General features: G+C 41.8%; 1 long non-coding RNA gene across 1 annotated transcript in view; it reads left to right on the top strand.

The window, feature by feature from the left end:
- The window catches only part of LOC124607125, a 502,395-nt gene that overhangs the window by 151,513 nt on the left and 333,191 nt on the right, over positions 1-17,691 (top strand). The gene's annotated exons all lie outside the window — the stretch shown is intronic.

Genomic DNA, 17,691 nt, shown 5'->3' with positions numbered 1-17,691 from the left:
TTCAGACATCTTAGACTACTATAATGTCTCTAAGTATGTTTAAAAAATTGTTGACATTAATTAGTGTCAGAGCTACCAATTTTTTAACGAGTGATATCTTCCTTTCTAGGAAACAGCTTGAAACGTATCAGGTGATAATGGTAAAACTATTGAACTTACAGAATTTTTTTTTTTTTTGCCATTAACAAAAATATTTTGATCGGCAGCCGAGCTTTCCAAAGATAAGTGTGGTTCTGCGTTTGCACTGTACGAGTGTAAGTATCTTACAAGGACGTTTATTTCTTTGAGATTTTTGATCTAATTTTCTCAATTTTTGGCTTGTAATAAGCATGAAGTTTTAAGTCCCCTTATTCTACCAGAATTTTGCAAAAGTTTTCAAATTAAAAAAATTATTACTGTAGTGTCTATGAGCATGTCAAAAATCTGTTCGCAGGTTTAAATGAGGCCAAAAATTAGGTTTTTTTCTCGGTATAGATGAAATTTTCGCATTGGTAGGCACAATGCTTAGCGTAGCGGAAGTGGCCGTACAGTGGCAGCCGACAATGTCCGGCCGACAATGGGTTATTGCTTTTTCGTGCGCCGTTGTCCTGCATCGCGGCATGGCTGGCGTAGCTGTGAACGGGTTTGACACTGTGAATTCCCGGGGCGGCCAGATGCCGTTCCCGTCGCCACCCCGTGACACCCACCCCCTCCCCCACTGCGACGGAGTACGTTTACTTCAAACTCCAACTGTCTGCGTGTAGTATTACTGAAGTGGAAGTGAGCGAAAGTTTTCTAAGTATTTGCGAATAGTCTAACTGAGCCATAACGTGGATACCAGCTCGGTATTCATTTACTGGGATGCAGAAACGCACCAAAAAACCACACCCAGACTGGTCGGCACACCGACCTTCGTCCATAATCCGGTTTCGATCCGGCGCCAGCGCACATCTCTGTCCCGGAAGCGACGCCGTAACACACGAGGGGTATCTTTTCTGTAGGCTTCCTTCTCCCTTTATAGACCGACCATCTATTCTCTTTCGTTATTGCCTTCCTCAGCTAGCTTCTTTGCTTTACTGTCGCTTTGCCTTTGTAATGTAAACGTGAAATTAAGTGTCTTCTTCTGTTAAACTGAAAGTTTGTCCTTTCTTAAAACAAAGGTAAGTTTCTATTCTTGAAAAAAGATATTCTTGTCGAAATTAAAATTTCATTTTTTATGAAGTATTTAATTCCGGCTTCTCTGCCTTCCTTGAAAATAACAACAAAGAAAATCATCTTTTTAAATCTCGAAATGTAGTACTCCGTAAACAGCAATATGCTACTTGGAAATTAAATAGTTTCTTTGGAAAAGAAAAGAGGTTCTGCTCGAGGTAAGTAAGTAACGTCGTTGACTATGGATTTCCGTCTGGCGAAGGCTGCTTGCCACGTCTCTCGTCGGTATTACTTAACATCTATGGTCATCAGTCCCCTAGAACTTAGAACTACTTAAACCTAACTAACCTAAGGACATCACACAACACCCAGTCATCACGAGGCAGAGAAAATCCCTGACCCCGCCGGGAATCGAACCCGGGAACCCGGGTGCGGGAAGCGAGAACGCTACCGCACGACCACGAGCTGCGGACCCTATTCAAATGATCGATCTGTTGCATGTGTACTTCATGTTATGAAATGCGTTATCCACTATCATCCGGTGTGTAGGGTCCCCTTAGTATGAGTATTCTCAGCATGTTCTGAAAGATCTTCATGTAGTTTGAGTCCTCTGCGATCTTACAAACTTCGTATAGGATACAAGCAAAATAGTCATTGATATTCCCTAGTCTTTTTTGTGTTATATACTTTTCCGTGTGTTCAGTCACCCACACGGCACTGAACACTATGGGACTTAACACCTGAGGTCATCATTCCCCTAGAACTTAGAGCTACTTAAACCTAACTAACCTAAGGACATCACACACATCCATGCCCGAGGCAGGATTCGAACCTGAGACCGTAGCAGTCGCGCGGTTCCGGACTGCAGCGCCTAGAACCGCGTGGCCACCGCAGTGGGCGGCAGTGTTGCTTGCCGGTGGAAGTTGGAGTTTATCCGGCAGAAGCAGTTCTCTCGGGCATGTACACTGAAGAGCCAAAGAAACTGGTATACTGCCTGATATCGTGTAGGGCCTCCGCAAGCACGTGTAAGTCCTACATCGGTGTTGACGGCCCCAGGCCAGGCATAAAGCTTCGTGTCGTGCTGTCATCAAGGGTCACGAGTGGGCCTTCGGCTCCGAAAGCCCATATCGATTGTATTTCGTTGAATAGTTTGGACGCAGACTCTTGTTTATGGCCCAGCATTGAAATCTGCGGCAATTTGCGTAAGTGTTGCACTTCCGTCACGCTGAATGATTCTCTTCAGTCGTCGTTGGTCCCGTTCTTGCAGGATCTTTTTCCGGCCGCAGCGATGTGTGAGATTCGATGTTTTTCCGGTACACTCGTGAAATGGTCGTACGGGAAAATCCCCACTTCATCTCTACCTCTCAGATGCTCTGTCCCATCGCTCGTGCGGCCACTATAACACCACGTTCAGACTCACTTAAATCTTGATAATCTGTCATTGTAGCAAGCAGCAATAACCGATCTAAAAACTGCGCCAGACGCTTGTTGTCTTATATAGGCGTTGCCGACCGCAGCGCCATATTCTGCCTGTTTACATATCACTGTATTTAAATACGCATGCACATACCAGTTTATTTGGTGCTTCAGTGTATGATTGCTGGTTGTTAGGGAAAGGAGTGCTAGTTTCCGCATGTACGTCTATATCTCCATCGCACTACCACAAGACTTCGGGCATAAGAACTGGATTTTTTCGGGACTCATACTTCGGTTTCTGCTGGTGATAGGTAGGGGCAAGTGGTTTAGATAGCCCTTGGGCTAGGGAACATTTGTGTACCAACGGAAGGATTGTATTATTGTAATTAATCTACATTACACGGTCAATTCTTTTGATACGACACACTTCCTCCAGCTTCGGCAAATGGGCTGGTTTTTGTCTGCGCTAGATGTGGTCTACGGTGCACCTTAGGGGCTTATGGAGGCACTATTTGTTCACAGGCTGTTTTTTTAAAGCGACGTAGCACGGAGAAATACGCTGTAAAGTGTCTCCGTAATCATCGGAAGGCTTGTGTCAAGCATATAGTTTAGTACTCAAGTATATGCGAAATTGTACATGTAAAATCATCTCTGAGATGTAAAATTACACACTTTTGGCGTTATTTCAATCTCACATAGGCAACTATCAAAATTTTAATGACCCTGCTATATCACGGAAAAGAAGGGGACTAGCGGAAAAATGCTCCTATCGCAGCAAAAAAGGCGATTTTGCTCTGACTGAAAAGTGGGTACCTAATTCTATCTTCATCAGCACGTGGCATTTTTAAAATTTTCCAAAAAATTTTGCGTGTCAACACATTCGCGCTTTACTATGCTGAAGAGAGGGAGACACAGGCTGTGAGGGAGAGGCATTGTAAGGGAAAGAAGAGGACACAGTGGCCGCGGAATATAGTTGACATTGACAGAACAGTGCTAGGAGAAGAGTGGAGGAGTGCCAGCAGGAGAGAAATAAAGAGAAAGAGAATGTGGAAGTGGGTGAGAGACAGTGATAAGAAGAGACGGAGTCTAGGACAGTGAAAAGGAGGAGACAGTGACAGTGAGAGGGGACAGCAGCAGTGGAAAGGAGTGAATGAGGTAGCAGCAGTAAGAGAAGGCAAGAGAGAGACAGAAGCGGTGAGTGGAGAGTGTAGTTAACAGGATAGAACGAAGGAGACTGTGGCTGTGTGACAGGAGACAGTGACAGAGAGAAACAGGGAATAATGAAAATGAGCTGGGCTGAATGAGGATGGGAAAGTGGGAATGGATGGGTATGAGCGACTTACAGCGATGGACTAGTGGTTGTGGGCGAGTTAGAGTTAGGGGAGCTTGTGGGAGTGAGAGGTGTGTTTTATGTTAAAAATGAGCGAGAATATGTTCGCATGACAAAATTGCTGGAAAAAGTTTTAAAGATGGCGGAGAAGATAGAACGAGGCAGATGGAACCCCTCTTTTCAATCAGGGTCTTTTAAACAGGAGCATCTTCGCACTTTCTCCTCTCCAAAAGCAGCATTTTGCCGCTGTAAGCGTGTACTGTAACCTCCCTTGTGAGTCAGTCAATTAGCGAAAACCGTATCAAAATGCCTACAGTAGTTCATGAAATTAGCCTTCACATAAAGACAGAAAAACGCGCTGAGGGAGTTGAATTTAGTAATATGTGCAGATAAATATTCCAAATTTAATAACTGCTGTTTCCATGGTTTAATATTTAATCACGCAGCCACGTTGCAGTAACGTAATATTGGGTAATTCACTATATTACTCGAGCAGATTTATCGCTGGTTTATAATAGCTGACATGCTTGCTTAAAGAACTCAAACTGAGTGCTTGAATACTTGCGCTGCTACAGCCACGTCGCTCCTCATTCATTGTTGTCCATAGAGTGATCGGAGGATGGAAAGGAGGAACGAAGAAAGCTGAAGATTAAACCTCCAGTCAACGATGAGGTCATTAGAGACGAATTACAAGCTTGGACTAGGGAAGGATGGTGAATGAAATTGGTAGTTCTCTTTTAAAGGAAGCATTCCAGCATTCGCCTTATCCAATGTAGCGAACCTAAATTTGGACTGACAGAATTAAAATTCTGCCATTAGCGGCATCGGGCAGTGACGGCGGCAATGACGGCAAGTGAAAATTTGCGCCAGACCGAGACTCGAACATCGATTTCCAACTTCATGCGAAGGTCCTCTTAACCACTTCGGCTACCCGAGCACGCTTCCCGTCCAACCGAAATTTGCAACTTGTCACGCACTGCATACGTAACGTTACCCGTCCACTACCCTAATTGCTTGCAGCATTCCCCGTCCACAACCCTAATAGCTTGCAGCCTCACGTTGATCCCGCAAGAGGTCGGACGAAGAGAGCATCTGTACGGAATAGTCAATAATAACTGTGAAGGTGTGTATATTTATATGTATGGTGTCTGTTCATTCGATATGTCTGTAAGAAGGGGCATCATCTGTTTTCGATCCCGTAGTCGTATATACAAGCGAGCGGTCATCTCAACGGCTTCGCCTATGCGAGCATGCTTCTCGTCCAACACAAATTTCCACCTTCTTGCACATTACACTTTCTTCATATATAGCTGCTGGATCAAAAAGAAATAGTACCTACGTATAGTCGCTGTGAAACTCTGACAATACCAACTTTCCCGAAAATTGATTATTAAAATATAGAAAAGATGATTGTGTTCTGTCGTAGAAGCAGGAACTAAATAACGCTTGTCATTTATTGGACTGTTCGCTAAATGCGGCTCATGTCTGTCAGAGAAGATATAATGTTCTCTCTCGGATTCCAGACCAGTACGGGCCGGTACCAGTCTCATTAATCGTTATAATGGCTGGTGGAGAAACCGTAAGCCGTAAGCTGTCCTCATTCATTTCACTTCCTGTTGTAAGCACAAACAGGACCTCAATCTGCATGCAAATTTCGCAAGATAAAGTTGACGTAATATATAGGCTTACAGTATGTAAAACATAAACACTTGTTGTTATAATTCGCGTGCCTGGCAGTTAGGCAGTGAGCGCTAACCGACTGAACCGCAGCGCGGCTCGTGGTGGCGCACGTCCTGAATATTGCTGCGGAGCGAGAGGCGATAGCAGCGCCGGCAGCGGCGGCGCCCTGCTCAGGTGATAGATAAGTCCAGCGGCCGTCACGCGAGCCGAGGCAGTGCTAACGACCCACACTCATTTCCGGGGTAGCCTACGGCGGCTCCGCGCTACCTGTGCCTAGCTGCCTACCCAACACCTGCTGTCCGGGGCGGTCGTTCCTCGGCGTGTTCCAACTATAATAGTAGTAGTACATCAGTTTTACAAGATCTTACGCATGTCTTAGTATTACAATTTAAGAACAATAAAAACAACGTAATTCGTGTATATAGACATTTACATACACTGCTTGACAATTACTAAGGAACAACAATGACACTTGCCAACTGCCACTTGGTATGGCATAACCGACAACTGCAACAGAACACCCAACCAGTGACAGTAAAATGACATGTAAAGGGCGGATCATATTAACTGCCGTGTAGCCTGCTCACATCACGGTATGCAATCGACAGTTGATATTGTACCGTGTTTGACGAAGGCTGTAGTGGAACCGATTAGTGCGACATTCCATGTGGTACAGCAAAATGTCTGCAACACATTTGAATGCTTGCGATTGCGGACGAACAGCTGGACGGCTCGAAGACGGTTAAAGTGTCTCTACTGCGGCCACAGCAAAGCTCGCGTCCAAAAGTGTCATCTCGCAGTTAAAAAAGGCGCTGAAGGTAGAAATGCTGTGAGAAAACATACCGATGGTCTTAGACGGAAAACTACATCGCTGAAGGAGCGATACGTAGCCCTAGTGCCCAAAAGGAGTAGGCATTCCACCCTGGGTACAACCGTCCTCGCTAGAAAAACCTCACGGCGATAAAATCTGATTTGCTTGTACGGAAGGCTCAACCACGCCATCTTCCAGAAAGAGTTCGTTGGTTTAGAGAGTATGTTGTTTGAGGTCACCAACAGTGGCCTGGATTGATGCTCTCTGCCGAATCCGGCTTCAATGAGGCAAGTGATATTGTGGAGAGAGAGGTGAACACGTTATACACCAGACAATGTTCATGAGTTCATGAAAGTCGTCGGTATGGCTCAGAGGCTACGGTGTGGGCAGGCATAAATCACAATGGTCGAATACTATAGTATATCTTTGTGCGAGGGACTTTTACAACACAGCGGCTTTGCACAGACATTATTCTAGTTCATGTCCGTCTGTATAGAGGCGCAGTAGGTCCGACTTCCTGTTTATGGATGACAGTGCCCGACCACACTGGACTGATCAGATGCTGGATACACTGGAAAGTGAGAACATTGAATGTAAGGATTTCCCTGCCTAGTCCTCGGACAGTCTATAGAGCATGCATTGAATGCTCTTGGCAGACGTATTTCTTAACGTACATCCTTCCACCACCACACCCGCACCGTGCAAGAGCTGAATACCACCTCTAGAAAGGAGTGGGACAAAATCCTCCAACGACTCCCCAACAGTTTGGCAGCCAGCGTAAATAACAGATGCAAAATGTCCATTATCGCCTGGAGGAGGACATACTCCTTACTGAGAGTCCGATATCGACCTTTATGTTGGGAGTCCGACCTGTGTCAAACATGAACGTTATCCTGTTTTCCCATGTGGAGAAATCTGTGCCATTTCTCGTTATAAATGTGCCACTTCGCCTTTATTTCGTACATACTGTGCTTCATGTGGTCCATCACTTCCCGTTATTACTCCTGTCCAATGATGTCTCTGTTTCTTAACAGCTGTCAAGCAGTGTACTTACAGGCCTAGTTTGAGAAGGTTGGGAGAAGTGATTTTATTATAGGAACCATCAGGATAGCTGATGAAGATTGAAGCCTCCACCCTCCCCGATACAAGGCCAGTCTATTTGAAACAGTACAACCTCATCGGGTTTATCCCAAGTGCACAATACTGTTTCGCATGGAAGTTATTAAATAATGTAAATGTGTAATGCTACAGTGTTCATTCATTTCTACTCCCAGTCACTGCACATACTACACCCACTGATTCACAATGTAACACACTATCAGGCGATGTCAGGGCCACAGCGATGATACCTGGTTTCCATTTTGTGTACCGAAACCTTCCACTTGCTAGTTTGAAAAACGAAGTCAGCATCCCTCCATATTGATCTCAGAAAGACGGTACGTTTTTGGTATTATACATTACATAACCTTCGCAGTGAATTTCTACAGAAGAGGAAAATAAAGGAAAAAACGTAGTGTGAACGTATTATGTGAAATAATATATATTTTATTATCGTTGTTATCATTGTTTAAATGTGTTATATTTCTTACCAAATCACTACTACGCGTTTTCTATGAAATCCTTCAATGTATATCCCTGTTTAATAATTATTTTTAATTACTCTTTGAGTAGGTTTGTTTTAGTAATCACTTTATTGTTCTTGGATAATTTATTGTACTGTTCTCACTCTCAGTAGAAATGCTGTTTTGCGTTTTATGTTTATTCTTTCTTGATAAATATGTTTAGTTTAACTCTTGGTCCCTGGCCATGAACAGAGCTGTTTGTGCAGTAATTATCAACGTGACTTTTGAAGTATACTACTAGTAAATGTACTATGGTAAACGTGCTTACATTACGTGATTAAAATCTCCACTGTTCTGAACAAATCTTCACAATGGGCTCGACTACTAATTTTGGTTATTTTTATTATGGTCATTTTCTATAGTTTGGAAACTCTGTTCATCTTTTGTGCATTTGTTCCATGAAAAGAACTCCATAACTAAGAATTTAGTGTTTACATAACCAGTCTGTGATTAAAAGACATTGGTTGTTGGACACTGTTAACATAACTCTAAAGGCGTAACATGCTGGTGACATGTTTACAAGTATCTTTGGTGTTCGTACCATTTCAACTCAGAATCAACATTAATTCCACGAAATTTTGTATTTGTTACGCAGTCTACAGAGGCGCCATCTATATTTAATTTAACTGTGTTATTTTCCCTCTTCAAACTGAAATTCATAACATTTGTTTTCTTTATGTTCAATGTTACTTTATTGTATTTTGACCAGTTATAAACCTCCTTTCATTCTCAGAACCAATTATTATCTGCAGCTCTTGTGCCTCATGCTCCTAGCTTATTTAGTAAAATCTTATGGTCTACCGTATCAAACGCCTTAGAAAGATCTAAAAATATGCCTGTGACACGCTCATCTTTGTTAAAAGCGCAAGTACCACTTTTGTAAATTATACTGTGGCTGATTCTGTCTTTCTACCACTTTGGAAACCAAACTGTGCTTCACTTAAAATGTTTCATTTATTCAAGCGGTTTACTAACTTGTCATCCATAGTTGATTCTATTATCTCTGAGAATGGTAATAGTAGGGAAAGAGGCCAGTAGTTTTCTTTCTTTCGTCAATTATCTGTCTTCAGCAGAAGTACAGCTCTTGCTTGTCTTAAATACTCTGGAAATCTCCCTGTTTTAAATGATCCATTTATTATGTTAGGTAAGGGAGTCTGTCTGTTTGCTTGTTTCAACATACATATTGGTACTTTATCCAAGCATACTGACTTATTTTTTAGATTTCATGCTTTGTGGTTAGTAGTAACATCATTGTACTTAAAGCTTAACTATTTACTGTTGCTAAACTAGGTCTCGGAATTTTTGATATACAGGACATAAAATCTCGTCTGAGGCTTACGATCATTTTTATGTTAATAATTGGCAACCAATACTGTACAATCGCAATAAAGTCATGAGATGTTCAATTGACTCTTTTATTAGAACATGTTTCTCGGAATTTTTGTTTTTCCCTTTTTTGCAGCACTCAACACCTTCCTATATATCTTTTTGTACCTATGATAGAAATTTACGAATTCTGGCTCATGATGATTCTTTTTTCATGGAACTGAAGTACTTAAGGTTTTTGGAGGCCGTTTTATGAGAGAATGGTACTGATGTGGGTACTTTCGGAAGAGTATTTTCAAAGTTCAATATAAACAACTTTGAGAATTTAGATAAATTAAAATTTACATTCCTTTTTCCATAGAGTACATCTCAGTTTTGGTTTCCTAGTTCTCTTGCAAAATCTTGTTTTCTGATTTCTGACAAATGTCTTTTAAGACCTGCATTAGGCATTTTTTCCATACTCAGTTTTGCTGTTATTATTTGACGGAAATAACCTGATAACTCAAGATCTTATACAGCTTCATCACACTTTCTCTTGTCCCCATCTATGACCACATGGTCGATTATTGACGCAGTCACTGTAGTTTGTAAATTTACTGAAAAAGTGTCCACAACACCGCTGTGTTATTGATACACATAGAACGTGATTAATTTTTTGGTGTGTCAATCCCTGTTAATTCAATAGCTGATGTTACAAAGCAATTGTCTTCACTTGCTGTACTAACATCATTTCTTGATTTGAACTGTGTTTAGTTTCTGACATAAATGCATAATCCTCTGCCCTTTGAAGGAATCCTACAGTAAGAGTCTGTCAATTGGTACAACAATACAATTACATGGCGTATTTCTGCGTCTCTACACCAGTGCACAGTGACAGAAACTACAGAGCAATTCAGATACTGGAGCTCTACTTCAAATTATTATATTTTATTTTTTATTGACTGTATGTTTTGATGAAGGATTGTTAACTGCATGAAATGTCCCAGCTACTTTTTCCAATAGTTTCTGCTTCTTTATGATAGGTAGTGTCATTTGGTGTATTTGAATCTATCTTGTGAGTGACTGCTTCACAATTTTTCGGACTACTGCAGGTACTCTTTAGGCAGCGGAACCTGTTGTCTGGATTTATCCTAAAAAAGACCTAATTCTTCTATCCTTGAGAGCAGGTATTTTACCATGTGTGACCCGACATCCGCTCCCTGCACCTTAATGATTCAGCTGCACCAATCTTCCATTCCCAGTCCTGCTCTTTATCGGAGACAGGCTATGTGTTGCGCTGATTGTCTATCGTTCATAATATCATCAGAATGGGAGCATAGCCGCTAAGCGCGAACCAATAAAAGTTTCTGCAGTCGTTGCGAAAGTATTGAAGGAAGTGCTGGTGTACTGCAGGCAGATCAGAAGGAAAAATGCGACGGTTGAGGCGGAGAGCACATCCCTCCGTCCCGCGACTGCCCGTTGGGTGTGTTATTGGCAGTCTGAAAAGCATTGCTTACCAGTAGACTTAATTATGTCAGGCTTGTGTTTCACTGACCGTTGCCTATGATTTGCCACTTTAATTTTTTATATAAGTAGACTACCAATGAGAAAAATGAAAGTTCTTATAGAGCATTCACACAGACGCCACATCCAGTGCCGGATTTTCAGACAGACGTGCTCTAGGCCAGAGGCATTCTTACACCTCCATTTCTCCCGTCCCATGCATTTGTTTTCGACTTTCGACGTTTTTCCTTATTATGTATTTTTCTTTGTCCTGTAAAATTAAGTTTGCTACTAATCGGTCACCTCGCTACTAACATACTCCTGCCATAAAAAAGGCAACTGTAACTGAGAGAGGCAACAAGCAAGCTCATCTTGGTGCTGGTTCAAAATGGTTCAAATGGCTCTGAGCACTATGGGACTCAACTGCTGAGGTCATTAGTCCCCTAGAACTTAGAACTAGTTAAACCGAACTAACCTAAGGACATCACAAACATCCATGCCCGAGGCAGGATTCGAACCTGCGACCGTAGCGGTCTTGCGGTTCCAGACTGCAGCGCCTTTAACCGCTCGGCCACTTCGGCCGGCGATGCACATATGGCCAGACGCCTATTTTTGTGATTTGGCTTGCAGCACGCTGTACCTATACATCCAATTTTTGAACCTTCCTCAGTGCACATAAATGTTGCTCGATGGCGGAATGACTACATTTTATGACATTTGCTCGTTCTCGAGTACACCGACGTGATCTTGGTGGATTAGCTCGTTTAAACGATTTCCATCAAACCCCAAAGGTCTTCCCGAACGTGAAGAATGACTAATGTCAAAATGATCTTCCTTAAAACGAGGAAACGCGCGGGGTAGCCGTGCGGTCAGAGGCGCCTTGTCACGGTCCGTGCGGCTCCCCGCGTCCGGTGTTCAAGTCCTCCCTCGGGAATGGGTGTGTGTGTTGTCTTTAGCGTAAGTAAGTTTAAGTTAGATTAAGTAGTGTGTAAGCTTAGGGACTGATGACCTTAGCAGTTTGGTCCCGTAAGACCTTACCACAAATTTCCAATTAAAACAAGGAAACCATTTTCTTGGCATGCTCTGTCCAGTGGCATTATGCCCATACACAGTCCAAATGTTTCTAGCTTCCTCCGCTTCTGTCACCCCTTCATTCAACTCAAACAGAAGAATATGTCGGGAACGTTCCGATTTCTCCACTTGGAATTCTATTTTCTAGCGTCCGTAGCTCCACTCACTATCTCCAAATGACAAAATGGCAATATGTAAACTCAGATAGCAACAGTGAACTGCAAATAAAGAGTGGCAATTGCTAAATAAATCCATAGCAATCGGAATACCAAAGCGAAAAATAAAAACGTTACCAACTTATGCACCAATGTAATACTTTCTGTCATAAAAGGGCCACTAAAACACTGGTCAAGTACTGTTTCCAGTTTAGAAGCCGTGAGTATTTGGAAATTAATTACAAAACAAAACAAGAACAAAGACAGGTGATACCTTTACTGCAAAATATAATGTGAACTGCGTCATCCCAGATAATACGTAAGCTTAATGTGCCATACGCACACACAGAAGCTAACATAGACGTAAGGAACAATATTGTACTTATTGTAACACCTGCACAGGTAAAGGAAAACTCTGAAACGAGCTCGTCGTCTGTCTCTGTAGTCATTACAAGTAAACAAATCAAAAGTGCAACAGAAACCTGTACCACAAATAAAACAAGAATATTGAATTATTATAAAAGTGCAGATGATCCAAAATATAATGACCACCTGCTGGACAGCACTCCGTAGCATGGATTCGATGAGTAATCGGTAGGTCCAGGAGGTACGCAATGTTGCACGCCCAAGTCATGATGTTCGGGGGGATATGGGCCGGCAGAGTGAGCGCGCGGAGCTGGCGCCGGACAGCGTCATAGATGCTTCCCGTCCGGCTCAGAGCAGGCGAATATGGTGCCCAAGACATCAATGTGAATTCAGTATCACGCTCTTCAAACCACTGTAGCACGGTTCTGGCGTTGTGGCACGGACAGCTATCCTGCCGTCGGGGAAGACATCAAGCATGAAAGTATGTAGGAAGAGTGTGGTCCGGAATAAAGTTCACGTACTTAATGGAAATTGAGCACCACAACCGTATTTTCAAACAATTTATTACTCATACGACTAGTTTCAACACTGCATTGTCGTCCTCCTCATGTCCTGTTTATCAAAAACCAACTCACAATCCCTGTGTTTAATAACTTAATTCCTGTGAAAATAAGATGCCACAACTGCATTAACACCGTGAAAGAAACGAAACTGAGCAAATTCATTTTCTGAGCACACATCTGAATAATAACTTTCTTTAAGTTTCTGTTACAGTGACTTGAGTCATAAAATTGACAAAATTACATGAACGTAAAGCCACACACTAGAAAAATGTAGCATAGTAACCATACATGTCGTTATTAGCGTACGTGAGTTACTTGGACTCTTTTAAGTTAATTGTTGGATTACTTTAAAATTAAGACATTACAGAAGAACATAGTGTTCAGCTATTGCAAATTTTGAGAAGGACAAAATATCAGACATGATCCAACTTAAAAATGTGCAGAGATATACAACAAACGTTTATATGTGAAAGGTAGAGCTGTTGTAAGCTAAGCAAAATGGCAGCAAGGAATCCACATGGTGCAGGTCAGCTGCAAGCTAAGAATAAATGCTTAGTCATCTTGAGGTTGAAGCTCTTCTGTTTGTGTTTGGTTAGAGACAGATTTGTCTGCGGAGAGTGTCTGCCTTGAGCAAAACACAAATAAAAGGAAAATGTAAAATTGTATTGTGCTCAAGGCGGACCCTCCCCAGAAACAAACCTATAAATACTTAACAACATACATAAATACGATATTCTGGAGAAACGACCTCTACGGAATAAAAGTTACAACCTGATCTAAAACCCCTGATTAATATAAAAGACCCTTAACTAAATATGAATGCTGGGATCTTAGGTGTCATGTGCATTGTCTTGTAAAAAAACAAAAATCTCGTAAACGGTGAGAAAACTAAAATGAATATAATGTCAAAATCCATCATTTTGCACTTCTACAACCTTTTAAAAATCATGTTTGTTGTACATGATTGTACGTTTTTCGGTTGAGTCATGCCTGATATTTTTCCTTTTCAAAATTTTCTGTTGTTGGACACTATGTTGTTCTGTAATGTCATACTTTTAAAAGAAGAATCTTAGAAGGTTTCACCTCTTCCACGTACGCTAATAACTACACTTACGATCAGTATGATACATTTCTCTACTGTGTGTTTTTATGTGCTTGTAATTGTATCCAACTGATAATTCAAGTGTCCGTGAAAAAAATTAAAAAAAAAAATATCTATAAAAGCCATTCCGTTATTGGGGGTGTACACTCACACGCCACTTTTATTCAGTTTTGTTCCTTTTATGACCTTAAAGCACCTATTGTATCTTATTTTCTATGTCATTTAAGCTATTAGACACAGGAATTGTAAATGTATAAGTCGTTTCTAGATGAACAGGGCCTGAATATGACGCAAATGTAGCTTTGAAGTAAGTCGTCTGAGTTATAAATACTTTGAAAATACGGATGTGGTATACCACTGCCGTTACTTACATTGTGTTCGGCTGTCCCAAATCCACAAGAAGGACGGACTTCCAGAAAATGTTTGTTTCAATTATTACCACAGATGCCGTGGAAGCAGAGGTAAAGTGTCCTCACAGCATAGTGCAGCCCTTGATAGAACTGTGTCTGCTGCGCGATATATATTTCGAGCGGCCATTCATCTAGGTACTGGCACCTTCGAATACGGCCACCAATTTGTCTTAACAAAAACCATGGTTCATCCGAGCAGACGAAGTTTCTATTGATTCACCGTTCATTCTCTACGATGCCGAGTCTACTGATGTCGTAACTGGCGAAATCCTTGTCTCAGTAAGGAAACAGGTCAGAGTCGTCTGCTACGAAGCCTCATACTCAACAACTTGCACTGAAGGATGCACTTTGAAAAATATTTGCCTCGGCCAATGTTGTACTCTTTCGTCAGATCTGCCGCAGCTGCCGCCTATCCTGATTTAAAAAGCGGGACAGCTTCCTACCTCCACGTACTGCGATGAGGCGTAAACGTCGACTGCTAGTGGATGTTCGCGACAACAGCACGCAAACAGCCGTCCATCTTCGCCGTTTTCAAGTTGCTCGTTCCCAGTCACTGGAACATGACAATATGCGCTTTGTTAAAGTCGCTAATGCCCGCATCTCGTGGTCGTGCGGTAGCGTTCGCGCTTCCCACGCCCGGGTTCCCGGGTTCGATTCCCGGCGGGGTCAGGGATTTTCTCTGCCTCGTTATGGCTGGGTGTTGTGTGCTGTCCTTAGGTTAGTTAGGTTTAAGTAGTTCTAAGTTCTAGGGGACTGATGACCATAGATGTTAAGTCCCATAGTGCTCAGAGCCATTTGAACCATTTTTTGAAAGTCGCTAATGTCAATGGGTTCCTCTACGTGTGCCGTGTGTCACCGCTAGAATTATCCCTCGTTTCACTCTGGTTACATACTTTCCTTACCACGTCACGTGACCACAGCGCCACCAATCAGCAAGCACCAACGAGTGGGGAGTGGTCATAGTAATTTGCCTCATCAGTGCATCACAGAATATATCCTTATTGACTCTCGGTTTGTTTTGTGGAATATGTTAGTACATGAGCGACTGGAACAGGTCTCAGAGAAATGAAGGACTCTCCAAAAGGGCAAGAAGATGAGGGTTGCTTGAAAATTGTGCAGAAGGAATTACTACAGAAAAGGAAATTAGCAACCAGTGGTGGTATTTCCTCGTGAAGATTCCTTTCGTAGAGATTACAATGTGTTTGCAAGCGAAGCAAGTGCGACTTAAATCAGAAATCATTCCGATCACTTCCAACAGTTTCTGCTGTTCCAGAAAACCGAGGGATGGCGTCCAAACTACTGATTTCTCAAAAGTTTCTTTGTCTAGCTGAATTTTGGGTGGTGAAATTAAGTTCACAGGGCATGTGCGATACAAGCAAGGTTGTCTGAGCCACAGGAGAGATCAGGAAACAAATTGTATTCTTCTTATACAGCTTCAGTCTAGAGCAGAGAAGCAGGATGTCTTCCCCTCCACAGTGTTTAGTCGTAAGCATAACAAGTCGTAAGAGATGGTATCCTTCTATTTTTTACTATAGGGGCAGTGGTGGAGGACCAGCTTTTTGAGCTCGGTACACCAAAGCATAGACCAGGCATGATCGAAGGCGTATATATTGGGGATTTCACGCCATTTTTTTGTAAGGAAACTACATTGAAATCTCTGTGGACGACTATCGTTTCACACTGAAATCAATTTTTCGCTATCTTAGGTAATTTCTTAAATAATTGAATGAGGGGTGATAACTATACAGAAACTGGGAAGGCAGTTCTGTGGTTCCTTACGATCGTAACAACTTCGACAGTGAAATTCTCTCAAATGAACACGAAATTAGCCTATTTAGCCTATCAGTTCTTAAGAATTCTTAATTACACAGGTAAGAAAAATTTTAATATCGTTGACTAGTTACACATACATTTTGCAGTCACTCTTTACAAGTGTTGTTTGTCATTCATACTCAGTTATCCACGACTCTCGAAGAAATGAAGCTTCACATCCTGAAATCAGATTTGCATAACGTATCACGATTATACCCCACATTTTCGTCTTTAAACGTGATCGAAGGCTAAAGCAACAGTTTAACTGTGAGGATATTGCTACTTCAGGAAGATAACGTCATCGTAGGTGAAACCATCTGCAAGGAATGGAAACTTCCAGATGAATGCGTCATTGGCTTAGGAGGACCTGACCCATGACCTTTCAAGCAGGACGTGACTCAGCCCGAGTGGATGTAGACTGTGTCTTTACGCAAACATTCTGCTGAAGGGTCATCAGCGGAAGTAATACCATTTTGTGCCTGTTAGGGAGATCCTTTACCAACGTACAGGAATATCTATTACGGTATGAAAGAATAAACACATTTCAATATTGACAATACTAGTTCTGTCATTCTTCTTCTTTTTGAAAGCGTACAAGTATACAGTTCCTTGACTTTAATATTTGTTATGGAAATCTTCTGCGATATGTACTTTTCTCTTCAACTCTTATTCTAACGAAGACTAATACGCTAAGGTTATGCTCACGTAATACAAAAGAAAATGGAGTGTAGAACATCAGCGGTAAAGGTGGGCAGGGTGGTGGAGCGTTAAGACGGGGTTAAAATAAAGTGCCAGGAAGCGATGAGAACATTATCTGTAGAGAAAAAATGACATCTGGAAGGCACTTACTAGGTTCCTCTAGGTTTTGTAGAGTGTTGTGTGTCATAACGTAACTACTAGATAGAGAGAAAGAGCTGCACATATGACAGACACATCTGAGAAAAAACATATGAGGAAGAACCCTTCGTTTTCACGAGTAGATACACAAGCAACCTTCAAAGACATTCAGAAAATTTTGTTAGAATAGCGATATTAATTGATTTATGGAGTCAAAAAGTGCGCCACGTAGACGCTGTCGCATAACAGGTGAGATTCTGGGAGAAAGCTATACTATACGACACGCAGGGTTAAGTAAGAGATAGCATTCTTACTTATCTTGAAACATTTTCCATGCTGAAAAATATAGAACATCTCTATCGAATGGAATCGTTGTAGATTGTGGGAATAATCATGACAAAAAATTAATTTTCTAGTAAAACTTACTTTTAAGAAATTTTCGAGACACGGTTCTGAGCTCCATTTTATTACTGTGAACTACAGCCCGTATTAAGCAAGTCACAGAAAAATAGTATCAGTTGTTTTATTGTTACGTTAACACATTATACAATGAGATGTCTTAAAATGACTGTGACCT

The sequence above is a fragment of the Schistocerca americana genome, chromosome 3 (genome assembly GCF_021461395.2).
Source record: "Schistocerca americana isolate TAMUIC-IGC-003095 chromosome 3, iqSchAmer2.1, whole genome shotgun sequence".
NCBI classification, from domain to species: Eukaryota; Metazoa; Arthropoda; class Insecta; order Orthoptera; family Acrididae; genus Schistocerca; species Schistocerca americana.
The sequence above is the reverse complement of the archived record's forward strand: the minus strand, read 5'-3'. Positions and strand labels throughout refer to the sequence as shown.